Source organism: Vicugna pacos, chromosome 7 (assembly GCF_048564905.1).
Source record: "Vicugna pacos chromosome 7, VicPac4, whole genome shotgun sequence".
Classification (NCBI taxonomy): domain Eukaryota; kingdom Metazoa; phylum Chordata; class Mammalia; order Artiodactyla; family Camelidae; genus Vicugna; species Vicugna pacos.
The window spans coordinates 51,011,529-51,026,587 of record NC_132993.1 but is presented as its reverse complement, the minus strand read 5'-3'; the positions used below and the strand labels follow the sequence as shown (position 1 = coordinate 51,026,587).

At 37.3% G+C, this 15,059-nt stretch overlaps 1 long non-coding RNA gene across 1 annotated transcript in view; it reads right to left on the bottom strand.

The window, feature by feature from the left end:
* Positions 1 to 724: 724 nt before the first annotated feature.
* LOC140697419 (uncharacterized) overlaps positions 725 to 15,059 on the bottom strand; it is a 58,201-nt gene continuing 43,866 nt past the window's right edge. The window contains exon 3 of the long non-coding RNA XR_012074447.1: positions 725 to 1,192. This is a non-coding gene — a long non-coding RNA (uncharacterized lncRNA). The remainder of the gene's footprint in view (positions 1,193 to 15,059) is intronic.

The window sequence follows — 15,059 nt, the reverse complement described above, 5'->3', positions numbered from 1 at the left end:
GCTCTGTTTTTTTTTTTTTTGAAATCTGCCTATGAATTCCTGGACTCACCGTATTCTTAGTTCCATTTCTTCAACTGGGGGACTCTCCTAGGCTCACCTGAGTTCCAGTTCCCTGCACTTTGGCCTAGAAACTCTCTCCAGGTAGGGTGCTAGACAACCACAGAAACTTATTTCTTTGTATCCTGTCTCTAAGGTCATTGTCCAATGCTGCCTGATGTCCACTGTCTGAAGATCATTGTTTCATATATTTTGTCCATTTTTTTAGTTGCTTTATGGGGGAGGGTAAATCCAGTCCCTGTTACCTCATCTTGACTGGAAATAAGCACATAGATTTTAAATTAGAAAACCTTCTTTATTGCTCTCTCCATTAAATATTGCTCATGACTTCAAGCACATGATATCTTTTATTTATTTTTTATTTTTTTATTTCATTTTTTTTTTACTCAGGAAACTAAACATTTTTTATTCACATCTGGTCAGCAAACATTTATAACTCTCATGTGAATCTGAAGCAATGTCTTTTCAAGTCTTTGAAAACTTGAAGTTGTATTTTCCTTCTTTTTAACCCATGATAAATTTGCTTATTAAAAGTAGAAAAAGATCCTCTAAAAGTGAAGAAAATGTGTCGCCTCAGATTTTACCACTCAAAGATCTCCAGTATTAAATAAAATCACCAAAATTCCTCTGTTAAGGGTCGCATTTTCTATCTTTTTGCTTAGGCATAGTGCATACAATTGAATATTATAAAAATGTGATTTTTATTGACTACATGACAAACACCATCATGTGGATAAAGTTTATCTTTTATACTGACTAGTTGGTTTACTGTCTTCAGCATTAGGGGAGGTCATTGTCAAGACAGGTGTCAGAGGGGAGTTGGCAAGGCTCTTTAATGGTATCCAGGTATCTCTGTGGAATTAATTAGCTACAGGTTGATCACTGCAGTGAGTATCTGGTCTTGAATTTGATGTCTCACAAATAAAATCTAAATTGTAGGTAGAACTTACATACTATGCCTGATGAGAACTCTCCTCTTTTGTTACAGCTGCATCTCTTGGGCACATAGTGGGTGACCTTCAGGATATGTAGGTCATTAGCAGATCTGTGAGTGTAAATGCAGGCCACTTCTCTTTAGGCTTGTGTTTTGCCTTATCCAGTCTTGAAAATAAGTCCTGGTTCACATAACACGGATCTAGAAGGAATTAGAATAGTGTAAATAAAAATAGATCTTTGTAGATACTGACAGACATATGCAGAATAGATAAACAAGATTATACTGTATAGCCCAGGGAAATATATGCAAGATCTTGTGGTACCTCACAGCAGAAAAAAAATGTGACAATGAATATATGTATGTTCATGTATAACAGAAAAATTGTGCTCTACACTGGAATTTGACACAACATTGTAAAATGACTATAACTCAATAAAAAATGTTAAAAAAATAGATCTTGAAGCAATAAATTCAACAGTAGCATTGAATCAACTTTATGCTTCTTTTAAATTACATTTCATTTCCTCTGGGAGCTCTTGTAATACATAATACACTTCTTTGTGGCAAGTGACTACCCATGTGTGTTGGCTTGTGTGTGTGTTTAATATGGTGAAGATGAAAACAACAGTGGCATGAATAACATGAATGAGAACACTGCAAATATGGCCAACTCCTAGCAACTGTAGAAGAAAAGGACTTGTGATCACCAGCCATGAATTTGCACAAAGTGAGGCTGTGTGCTGGTTTCTAGCAAAGTTGCAGGAAATGGGAGAAAGAATATGTTGTCGCTGCATCTTTCATGTCAAGGTACTTTCAGCGACCTTTGTTACTGGATAAACTATGAACATATGGGTGGTCAAGTTTAGTTTTTTACCTCCTTAAGCTAGGCTGCCATTTGATAAACATGAGACAGAAATATGAAGAACAGAGGGCAAAAAATACTTCTGTGTGAAGTTAAGAGTCTGGGGACTAGACACAATAACTCAGTATCCTAAAAAGTCGCTTGTCATGTGGTAATCCTGCTATAATCCCCCTAGTAATTCAGCCAATTGTCTCTTCATAAGTATTTTTAAAAATTTAATATGTCTCTGAATTACTAAGAATCATATCATATTTTGGCCAACGTTGATGCTAACCATGATGAAACCATTTGGTCCTTACTTTATGTCTAGAAGATATTGTTACCTTACAAAAAAAAACTACCTTTCCTCTTTATAAGTCAATACATACATTTTGTCTGGTAATTAACCTGAAGCCCATTCTGTTTTATAAAACCTATCCCAAATAAGCTCATAGTAATGATACATTCTTTTCACACTCTTAACAGTATTTATAGTTAATGTGAACCAGTTATGTTTTTGACTGGATACTGCTTTGCTAACTTGTGTGTATGTTAAGTGCTTAAGTTTCGTTATGCCATTTACTTTATGAATTTCTTGAATATGGGGGCTCTATATTTTTCTTCTCCTATATTTTTCCTCTTAGCCCACTGCTAAGTTGAGGGTAGATGCTTGATAAATACTCTGTTGTCTTGGAATCAATGCGAAGTATTTAAAACTGGGTATATATCCCCATTTTCCCTCCTCCCCATGACCATCACTATAGCCCTTTTAATAGTTCGGAAAAATAAGACAGAAAATAATTACTTGTGAAGGCCCACCCAAGAAGTTAGGTATGAAAATAAAATTGGACTTCAGAGTTTCAAACTCAAAATCCTAAACTCAAAACAAAATGCTGCACAGCCCTCATCAATGTAATTAGATTAAGAAAAACATTCAGAAAAGCAAAGCTGTTCCTGTCCTGAAGGAGAGTTGGTGACTGTGTATTCTTTGCAGAAAGTGAAGACTATGGCTCTCATTAAAATGTCCCCATCCTCAAGATCCTAGCAGTGTAAACATTCTTGAAAAGGAACAGACGTTTCTGGCCTACGGAAGAAATCCCGTCTGAGCTACCTTGGGTGGAAGGCTCTGACTGCTCTGTAGTGGTGGGTTGTTTTGCTGTGTGTGGACAGCTGAGAGTCATTTCCTCATTTTTATTCCAAATGAAGCTAGACACTCCCTTTGCATTTTTGAAAGCTATCTGTATGAGAAGGGAGCTAGCATGTTTACCCAGCGGGCTCAGAGCCAGTCCATGGCCGCCTACATCTCTCGGTTCTCCCGCCTCTGTTTCCCAGCCTCCCATGATCTGAGATGGGCAGATATGAAAAGTTGCCAGTCAGGATGCCAGAGCTTCAAAGGACCCATCGTGAGTGTGTACAAAGGCTCGTTTGTTCAGCCCTTGGACGAAGATGCCAGTGGCTTCCAGGCAGATGGAGAATCGGGGGTTTGTCTTCACTTGACTTCTCCCCTGCACAATCTAGCTGATGGAGAAGTCTTTCTTTTCATCCTGTGGCTTCACCCAAGTGAGGATGACTGGAAATAGAAGTGCCTTTTGGCCTTCACTTTCCTCCATTTTTAAAAGGGACAAATAAGGTCATCTCTGCTTCTGGAATTAATTAAATGACAGATTTTCTCAAAAAAAACTTCTATTTGCAATTAGTAACCTGAATATCCTGGACTGTAGACTTTAGGGATAAACATGGCAAGAAGCTGACCATATGGAGTGGTCTGATTTTTATGTGTCATAAAATTATTTTATCAGTGCCCCTCACAAGCAGGAATCCTTCCTCAGGTAGTCCAGTTAAAGGGTGAAGATCCAGTTAGAATACTTGAGATTCTACTTTTAGTATTCATTCTTTTGGCAAAAGATTACTTTTGAAATGCTGACCATCCTGGGAGGATGGTGTTAAGCTGGTACCAGTCATTTGATGCTGGTATGAATACATTTCCAATCTGCTTCAGAGTGTAAGTTCTGAGGACAATTTTGGTGGGATCAGAAGGTGTAAGGGCATGTATGATTGAGAAGAAAATGAATCTGAAGTCAGAAAAGAAAAGCGCTGGCTTTGGATTTGGAGACTTCTAAGGAAGGCCAGTATTAAGGTAAGGCAAGTGAGGCTCCCAGGGCATAGCATTCTATATATAAACATTTTATATATATATATATATATATATATTATATATACACACACATATATGTATATATATACACACACATATATATACACACACACATATACATATATATAACATATATACACACACATATATATATGCACATATATATATGTTTTCCCCCCTCCTAAATCTATTTCTAATCCTGAAAACTATAAAAATTAGTAAAAGTTATGTTGCATATTTTTCAAAAATGATGTTATCCCAACACCAACTTTATGGAAAATGACAGGTGCAAATTCTAGTATTTTAGGAAGTTAACTTTGAAAAAAAATAGATTTGGAATTGTAAATTGGTATATAAAAACACAAATGGTTTACATTCTCGTTAAAACAACTTCGAATTTCTCTAAATGTACGTTTGGCAGAAAGATGAATTGTTGGCCAGTATACAGTTGTTTACGTTCCCATATATTGAAAATACTGGATGGAAAAGTCAGAAAGAAAATCTTTTATGAAAGGCATCATTAAATGAGACTTAGGCCTTTGATTACTGAAAATCAAGATCCTATTTCAGTTACTTCATGGCTCTAGAAGGGAAAAGTCTGAACCATTCATTCAAAATAGAGTAACTTTATTTTCCATTTTGCACATAGCTGTCCAAGTGGTCTTTCTTGAGAACTGAAAAGTTAGTAGCTATCATTTGTAATTCAAGTTCTAGGACTGGCCATCCCTTAAATACTGTATATGTATATATGAACACCCAATGTGGTGTCTATCCTCAAGACATTTTTCAGTCCCAGTGTTGACTGCATGTTAACTACAGGCACGGCGTTGTACCGCAGAGGTCTGGAACTTACCCATCTTGCGTAACTGACACGTTATACCCGTTGAACAGCAGTTCTCCAGTTCTTCCTTCTCCTAGCAACCACCAGTCTCCTCTCTGCTTCTGTGAGGTGACTATTCTAGACACTTCAGATAATGGAAGCCTGTGGTATTTGTCCTTCTGTGACTGGCCTTTGTCACCTCTCATGATGTCAGCACTTTGCATTTAAGGAGACACTGGCTCTCAGACTCATGTTAAAGGCAAGCTTGGCACCTTAGAGTGAGTACCTCCTTCAGTTTTGCACCCTGCCAGCCACGATTTCACTATCCTAATCCTGGCCCTGCTTCTAAGACAAATAGCCACTTTCCACAACTTTCCCCAAGACTTCTGGTTCCATAGGAGTGGCCGTGGGTGGAGTAATACCATCTGGACAAGGAGTGAGAAGTGGGCTGTGTTCTCCTTGTGTGATTTTATGTGATTCTGATTACCTCCCTGAGCATCATTTTCACCCTGGAAACAGAATTAATATTTACTATTTCTTTCATCTTTTAAGAGCTGTGAAGGATCTGAGATTTTGCCCTGTTGGCGCTAACAAGTTAGCCTGTCACAGTTCCATGGATGCTGGTAGGAGACTCGGAACTCCTGTATCAGAAGAGGGAGCCTTATTACTCACAGTAATAGCAGGAACCAGATCACGAGCATTTGTATTGGTTCCTTGAACTGCAATTCCCATAGGGTGACATGGAGAGGGTTTGATGATAAAGGCACCTGCAATGGGTTACATTACAGGGGATGAACCCCAAAGTTAAGGAACCAAAGTTCTTTATAGTGGGTAATAAGAATGCCTGACCTTTGCTCTGGGAGAGAGTTATTATCTTCAGGATACTGGATGGTAAGCATGCTTGCCCTCTGTTCAGCAGTATCTCTAGCATGGTTGCCTCCTACATTTTCCTACATGAGAGAGAAAAAACCAAACCTTATCTTATTTAAGGCTCTGATATATTGGTTTTACTTTTTTCGTTGTTGATACACAACCAGACTGAATCCTACCTAATACAGAATTTGGCGTCAGAAGTAGAGCATGATAACAGAACTTGAAAACGTGAGCTGGCTTGGTGGTGAGGAAGTATTTGAGTAGTGAGAGCCCAGATATTGCAGACTGGACGATTAATAACACTTATTATGGGGTGAGAACTATGTGTTACACTGTTACCTGTTGTCCTATGGAAAATGAACCACGTATGAATTAGAGCTAAAGCACTAGGGGAAATGGTAAGAAAAACTCAGAATATTGGTGTGTGTTGGGTACTTCTTGCAATTTTGGTAAAGTCCTGTGAAAGTAAGAGGTCAGCTGAGAGTAGGCCAGGCTTCACACAGAGAGAGGAGCACCCCTTCTCTTTGTTTCCATGAGCAGCCTGTAGCACAAATTGCCTATGAGTTCTGTAATTTGAGGTCCTGAAGGTCTGAGAAAGCCCCCCTCATCTGTAGCTCAAATTAAAGCAGGTGTATGTGATGGTTGCAAAGTGCCACCATTGGTAAGAGATAATTGTGCCACTAGCCCTTACAGCAAGAGCTCTCTATAAGCAATGGGAACTAGATTAAGATTCTTGTTTTCCCATCCAAGCTTATTTTTTCAAATGGTGTCAGTGGTCCCCACCCTTTTAAGAGAGGTGAACCTTGGATCCTAGTTGGAAGTCGGCTGTGAAAGGTGTGGGCCCCAAGAAGGTCATACTCCCTGGTACTTATTCAGTATGTCCATAGATGTTAGTGAACGTGGGTAACTCAGGGGAAGCCCAGGGTCACAGAAAATAGATGTGTTTCCTCAAAAAAAAGAACCAGAGGCTTCCAGGGGGCCAAATAAGAAACTTCACTGATGGGACAGGGTAACTTTTCAGTTCAGCACAATGGGATCTTATAATTGTCTGGACCAGTGAATGTGGTGTGTTTGCTGTTCTTCTAGTTTCCAAATGGTAAGTTTTATGGTAGTTGTGCTGTTCCATTTCTGCCAGAGTGTTTCAACAGTGTTGGAGGCAGGATTTTTCTGTTGATGGGTGACCAGACTATGGGGAGCACCATCTTGACGTGATGGAGGAAACTGTGCATCACCCAGAGATCCTAGACCTTGAGCTCAACTCAGTACCTGGGGAAGACTTTGGGTTGTCACCACTGGAGAGGAAGTGTGTAAACAGAGACTACTGGTTATCTCCCAAACATCCATTTTCCCTCTCCATCTCAATTATAAAACTTCAAATTCATTTTAAGGATACATTTACTTAGCTAAAGGATTACATTTTTCAGCCTCCCTTGTAGCCTTGAGCAGTCATATGACAAAGTTCTGGCACGTAAGATGTAAGAGGTAGTACTGTATTCTACTTCCTTAAAAGGAATGACCATGCTCTTTTTTTTTCCCCCTCCATCCTACTTCCTGGACATAGATGTAATGACTAGCACTCTAGTTGCTATTTTGTTTGATGAGGATGAATAAGGAAATCTGTAAGAGTGGGTGTGTGATTTTTTTCTAACTGAAACAGTAAAATGATTAATTTTTAAAGGTAATCTTGAGAGTGGGGTTAGAAAGTATTTTTATTATTATGTACACTGTACCACCATAGCCTTGGCCCTTCCTGCAATTCTAAAATCTCAAGTCCTTGGGGAACACACAGTACCTTGCCACACTCACAGGGACCTATGATGAAATTACTTACTACATTAAGGATTCTGCTGAAGGGGTGTTAATAGGCTGAATTATCTGTACTGTATGATTCCACCTATTATAACACAGCTAATTGGACCAAAGGCGGGAAACTTACCAGTATAGTCAATACATAGGCTGGTTACTGACCTATTACTGACACATTCTGCTATGAAAAGAGGATCTGGGTCAATCAGCACCATTCTGTCAGCAGCTTGAATTAGGAAAACAGGATGGGTATCAGTTAGCAGTGGAAGCTGAAGCTAAAGTCAGCAGAAATGGTCAGACTATGATGGCCATGTGCAAACTAAGATGCTAGATGGCAGAAACTATGAATGAGCAGAAGCTTAGGTGAACAAAGGACATAGGGTAGGAGATGAGAATGCTGCTGAAAATAGTATAAGAAGAGGAGGCACACAAAAAGAAGAGGTGCAGAGAGTGACTGACAGTCTTGCCAATAGCAGAAATATTTGACCTTCTCTTGCTGAGGTCTCTGCAGCTGTTGAGCATCCAGTTCATGTTTCTATATGGAAATAAGACCGAGTTCTTATGTTTCTCACCTTTGACATCTCTCATCCCTCCAAAAAATATATCCTTCTGATAGCACATTATCCAAATCACTTTCCCCTATCTCACAGGGCCTAATTAGGACAACTGGGGTATAGATAAATATTTACATGTTTAATTGCCCAAACCATAATATTTTCTATTACTAGGAACTAATGTACCTAATTTTAAATTATTTGTATTCTATTTTATTTTGAAAAGGGTGAACTTGAGGTAATTTATCGTACTAAAAGCAGTGTAGTACAAGACAGTTAAAATAACATTAGATGAAGAGAAAGATAATTATAGCAAGAAACTGAAAGGAAATGATAATTTTAATGATGAAAATCCTAGTGTTTCTTGAACACTGTCAGACTGCTGGTAAGCACAGTATGTGTATCATCATCATCATCGTCATCACCACCATCATTTACATATTCACAACAGCCTTATCAGGGACATGTTCTTCTTATCCTTCCTTTACAGATAAGAACAGTGAGGCCAAGAGGGTTAAGTATTTGACACAGCTATTGAACAGCAGAGCTTGGGATTTGATCTTGACTGTCTGACTCTAAATCTATATTCTTAATTGATGTGCGTAGTAACTCTCTACTTATCTTGGAGATTTCTAGTCACCATGCCCAACTAAGTAGTTCCAAGCTGGAGCAAGGTGAAAATGGACAGCATGTACAAAGCTGATGTTACGAAACTGGGAGCCCAAGAGCCATATCACAGGGGACCACGGGAAATGCCTTGACCTAGGAGACCAACTTAGAGGATTCTTAGGATGTTCGGCAGAGGAAAGGATGAGAAAATTCTCATTATCCATTTTCTTGTCACAAAGGAACTTAAGGTAGAATTGAAACCATTGTTAACACATGAGGCAATAGTCTTGTGGTTAGAAACACGGATTCTCAAGCTAGGCTCTGCCACTTATGATGAGAGTGTAACTTTGTACAAGTCTCTTAAATTTTCTGTCTTCCTTTGCTTCATTTGTCAGAGGATATTTCATACAAAAAGGATTTCCTGTGTATCAGATTGTTGTGAGAATTAAATGATTTAAGGCTAGTTAGCCCTTGAGAAAGTGCCTGCCAGAAAAGGAAGAGGTCAGTAAATGCTAGTTGTTGTTATAGTGATCGTTCTTTTCCTTGTTACTATCTTCAGCTGTCAGGTCGAGTGGACAGGAGGTTTTGTCAAGTGCTGGGGGAGCTATGAGGTGGGTACCTAGGAACCACGAGCCTCATCTTTACTTCCTCAGACTTGTATGATTGATACTAGGAATAAACTGGACCCATGTGCCCCCTGGCTCAAGTTCTTTACCCACAATTTTCATATATTCCATATATATGTACATAGATACATTTCATATATTTAATAACAGCAGCAAGTCATATCTCCTCAATGTTTAGTAAGTGCAAAGCACTTTACTAAACATTTCATATAAATCATGACCTTCCTTTACAACAACCTGAGTAGGTGCTATGAATATCCTTTCTTCATAAGTAAGGAAAAACTAGAACTCTTTTAAAGTTATAGAATTGGAGAGGGGTATGTATAGCTCAGTGATGGAGTGCATGCTTAGCATGCATGAGGTCCTGGGTTCAAATCCCAGTACCGCCATTAAAAAAAAGTTACAGAATTTGGGAAAAAAAAAGACATTTACTCTATTAAGGTGTGTCTGAATTACTGTGAAGCCTCTCAAGGTGTTTCTTTCTTCCTTCCTTCCTTTCTTCCTTCCTTCCTTTCTTTTTTGACCGATCAGTACAGATTAGTACTATACTACCAGCATATCACAGAATGAAAAGCTGAGAGTTCATGCATTGGAACACAATACCCAATTTGCGTGAAAACATTGGCGTTTATTGGATGTATAATAACTGGATTAACATGCCCCATTGCTTCCTTCATCACTGTTTGCAGCTTCATTTGGATCTTCATTTAACTATTCAAACACAAAAGTCAAAGCAGCTTGAGAGATTGGCTTCTAGAAGTGAATGTGACCAAACTTGACAATGCAGTTGCATCAAGTATTTCCTCTTACTCACAGCTGATTACAGTGGAAGTAGACCTGGTCATCATGCTTATATTACACATCTTTTTTAGTTAAGGCCATTAGTACATTATTCTTTAGATGCCATACAAATAATCTCTTGCTACAATAATGCTGCATAACAGATGATTCCAAAGTTCTGTAAGCCATATACAGTCTGCTACCAATATTAGCTCTTTTAGTTGCTACTTTTATTATTAGCCTCCATCCTAAACATGCATAACTACTTCTTGTCTTCCATGTCAGGCATGGCCTATTGACTTCCTACTGGGGAAGACAAACATTTATCCCTCGTCATTTAAACATTAACCTCTCGTCATTTATTGAACTCCCTCCCCTTTCACCAGACACATACACGTTTTCCATGCTCCTAACTTTTCAATATTGTTTTATAATTTGGTTTAGATTCTTTCTCAGGATTTAAATTATCGAGACTTTATGAACACTACTCACAGCTAATCCATGTAGTAAACTACAATTTTTTCATTGTTGCATACTTTTCAATTTTTTTTTCCAATTGTGTAAATCATCTTTCAATACATCCAGAAACACTGGGAATTCTCTGTTTCATTTACATACAGATATCTCTCCCCGGAGCCTAACCTGTGTAATTCTGTGCCTTGTGTAATTCTGATTCCTTTTTTGACTGCCATCCTGGAGTTCAGTATTTCCCAGACCTGTATTTTCCTAATGTTTGAATTACTCCCTCAGTTGATGGAGTGCATCTTTCTATTGCTTCCTGGAAAAAAGTAGTTTAGAAAGTATATTTTTACCATAACTATTTCACTACATACTACTGTCAGTATACAAGATCAATCCTGTAATATAAACATAAATTCAAAAACGTAGGTATTGAAGATTAACAAAATAGAACTTCGTGTTGTTTTTTGTTACGTGGATAAATTTTTGTATACTTTCAGAATGAGCTCTCCCTTGACTCTTTAGTGATACATTTTTTCTCAATGTTTTATTATAAAATTGTCAAATACAGAAAATTTGGAAAGATAGTAAAATGAACAGTTGTACACATTTCCCTAGTTTATATATATATATATGTAAAGTGAACATACAAAAATATATCTCTATCTCTTTTATTCCTGTATCATTTGAAAGTAAGGGGTTTAATGTAAAATTTACACCTAAAAATATCAGCACACATGTCTTAAGAATGAGGAAGACTTTCAGCGAAACTGCAGTACCTTTCACATGCCTGAGAAAATTAGTGTCAGGTTCATATGAAAATTTCCAGTTTTAAGAATGCCTCTTATACTTTGTTAAAAAGAAAAACAGCAGGAGCCATGTCCAATCTAGGTTCATGCACTGGAATTGTTATGTATTTTTAGGTGTTTTTCAACCTAGGACAATTCCCTATTAAAAATTATTTTAAATTTACCTATAGCCAAATTGACTTCTTGGTGGAGAGTTCTGTGAGTTTTAACATATTTTAGGTTCATGTAATTACTGCTACTATCAGGAGATAGAATAGTTTCATTTCCTCAAATTGTTCCTTTGTGATTGTTTCCTCCCGTGGCCTATAACTCCCAGTAACCACTGAACCTGGTAACTCTATTACTTGTAGATAACTCTTTCCTACAGTTTGCTTTTTCCAGACTATCGTATAAATAAATGGTATCACATAGTGTATAGTCTTTTGAAATTGACTACTTTCACTTAGCAGGATGCATTTGTGCTTCATGTTTTTGTGTGTATCAGTAGTTCAATCCTTTTTATTATTGATTTATATTCCATTACATAGGTATGCCACAATGTTTTTATCCACATACTCACTGAAGAATATTTGGGTTATTTCTACTATCTGATGATTATGAATAATGCCGTTATAAACATTTGTACTGGGTTTGTGTGTATGTGTGAAAATAAATTTTCATTTTTCTAGGGTAAATACATTTTTCTTGCTAGGCCATGTGTTAGGTATATTTATTTTTTCTGTAAAAAACCTCTTTGATCCAAGGCTTGTGAGGCCTCCACGGTCTTTAAAAAGTTGCCTAGTGGCTCATGGAAAGGCTCAGGCAGAAGCCCTGATGTGGTGAGATGCAGAGGGACCCCTCAAGGGCCACTAGTCTCTGAAGGCCCCTAGTCATCCTTGAGGGTGAGCCTTTGGGCTGGCCAACCTGTGGAGTTGGTCAAGTGGTTGTCTATGTTCTTGATGAATTTTACTTGTTCTTCTAGGATGAGGCTCTCTAGGAAGTCACAGAGATGGGAGTTTCTGTGGGCAGAACCAGGGGCATACAGATCCCTAAGGGCTTGGTAAAGGTTCTCCAGAGCCATGTCAGCTTCCATGGAGTCCAGGGTTTACCTCATTTATTTTGGATCTGCAATAAAGAGCTAACTGCTTAAAATGGTATTTGGCTTGTCCTGTAGGCAGAGGGTGGCCAAGAAGATGGTCCCAGAGATTGTGAATGGAAAGGAGGTTCTAGCTTGTTCTGAGGCTAGAAGAAGGGGTGGCCCTCTGGTATGTTCCATCCAAACATTGTTGAAGCAAGAAACAGATCTGCAGGACTGTGGATGCACTACCTGTGTATGTTAAATAAAGAAGCTTTCAAACCATTTGCCAAAGTGGATATATAACTTTGGACTATTCACCAGAAATATATGAGAGTTTTAGTTGCTTGATATTTAACTTTAATTTTAATTTCCCCAACAGCCAGTGATGCTGGACATCCTTTCATGTGTTTATTTGCCACCTGTATTTCTTGTTTGATAAAGTGTCTATTCAGGTCTTTCGTCTGTATTTTAAACTGGATTATTTCTTTATATTGTTGAGTTTTGAGAGTTCTCTCTAAACTCTCTCTATAATAAATGTCATTTTTCAGATATGTGATTTATAAATATGTTCTCTCTGTTGCCTATCTTTTCATTCTCTTATCAGAGTCTTCCAGAGCTAATGTTTAAATTTTGATGAAGTCCAACTTATCAATTATTTATTTTTGAATTATGCTTTTGGTGTGTAAAAACACTTTGTCTAACCCAAATTCATGAAAAATTTTCTCTTGTATTTCTTTCATATTTAACCTCTTAGTGCCTGGTTTGTTAGTTTCAAATGGCATCTGTTGACTTCCTCTTTCCTCTATATTTATGTAACAGTCCATGATTACATTCTGCTTTTCTCTTCCTCTTTCTCTTTCTTCTTTTCTACATGTTTTCTAGATGGATTCTTTCTGCTTTGTCACAGCAGATGCTTTTTATATACTATTCTCCCACCTATATCCCCAACCTTCATCTCATCATAGATCTCCAATTCAGTATCTCAAACATTCATTATCAGTACTTTTTCTTGATGTTTTACCTCTTATTTCTTTGTTGGATGATGCTTATTCTCTAGATTTCTTGTAAAAGGCTTTTAGGATCAGTATTTTGTGAGGACTTGCACTTTTAAAACTGTTTTTCTATAGCTTAGATACTTGAAATTCAGCTGAGCTGGATATAAAATCCTTGGTTTTCACTTTCTTTCTTTGGATTTCTTAAAAATGCTGTTCCACTATTGCCTTTCTTTGTATGTTCTTGAAAATCTTGGCTAGTCTAAGTTTTTTACTCTTATAACTAATTTGTTCTTTTTGCCTTGAGGTCCTGTAGATTTTTTCTTCTTTTTAAAACAAATATCCAATATTTTGAAAGGCTGTGTTTCAAATTTGATCACTCTGGGTAAAATTTTCCTAGTGTACAGTAGGCTCTTTCAATATACAGATTTAGGTTTTCTTGAATTACGGGTTTAAATATTAGTTCTATTCTGTTGTTTTTTCTTCAGGGACTCCAATTATATATATATATGTTGTTGGCTATTTACCTGTTATGCATTTACTTTCTGACTCTTTTTAGTTATTTCTTCATCTTACTTTCATTTTCTTGATTTCTTTCCTGTATTTTCAATGTTCTTTAATAATGTTTCATTTGAATCTGTTTTCCTTTGGACATCTTATAACTTATTCTTCATTTGGGGAATGTTTTGTCTGTGTACTTTCTTTCCTGAGTTTTATCAACTCATTATATAAAATTTCTTCCTTTTTGATTGTATTTCTGTACTTTTTGCATTTTTTATTATAAATTAAATATCTATATCTCAATGTTTGACAATATTTAATTCAGCTTTGAGAGTTATGGTACAGTTTCATATGCCTTGCACTTGTTTGTGTGTGAGAATCTTCATCATATGTAGTATCTTGATTTTCATTTTTTTTTAACAATAGCTTTTTATTAGTTGGTCTTTTTTTTTTTAATCCATTATATTGACTAATTTCCTAGTCCTCTTTAGTGACCAAAGTTACATGTCTTTAATGAATTATTTTTTTGGTGAAGGTTGGTGGTGGTGAATGAAGGAGAAGAGTTTGCATGTTTATTTGTCTGTCTCAATTCCTGCTTTCCCTTCAATGCCATATCTCTAGGGGATATGTCCTCTTCTCTATTTATCTACTTTCCTCCTAGAAGCAATGTTTCTTCAAAGTTGCCAATTTCAAACTCATTCAGTTTTAAAACCCCTTCCCTGTCATTGTTGCTGCGAATTATCTAGTCCCAGACCTGTGTTTAGTATTTTAACCCTTAGCATTGGATGTTTTTTCTTTCCAAGGGTGATGTTTTCCTGTGTTTTATTTGGGTTCTCTGGTTCCTTTGTTTCTTTTATTTGGAGAGTTGAAAGGTTCACCTCCTCCACCCTCTCCGCTCTCAGTGTTGAAGCTGAGGTCTGTCATCTGCTGGAATTTTGCATCTTTATATGAAAGGAAATAGAGGTTCAAAGTATTCTCTGTCTTATAGTAGTGCTGAAGATGTGGGTCAAGTGAGATTTGACTTGTGCTCCTCTTCCGCTTCCCCCTCCCCCTTCTCTTCTTTCTCCTCACCCCACCATTCTTCCTCATCCCCATTCTTCTTTTTGGAATTTGTTTCAAGATTCGGATTTAGACAGTGATTTTGTGGCCAATTGGAACTTATTTTACATTTAATTGACACTTT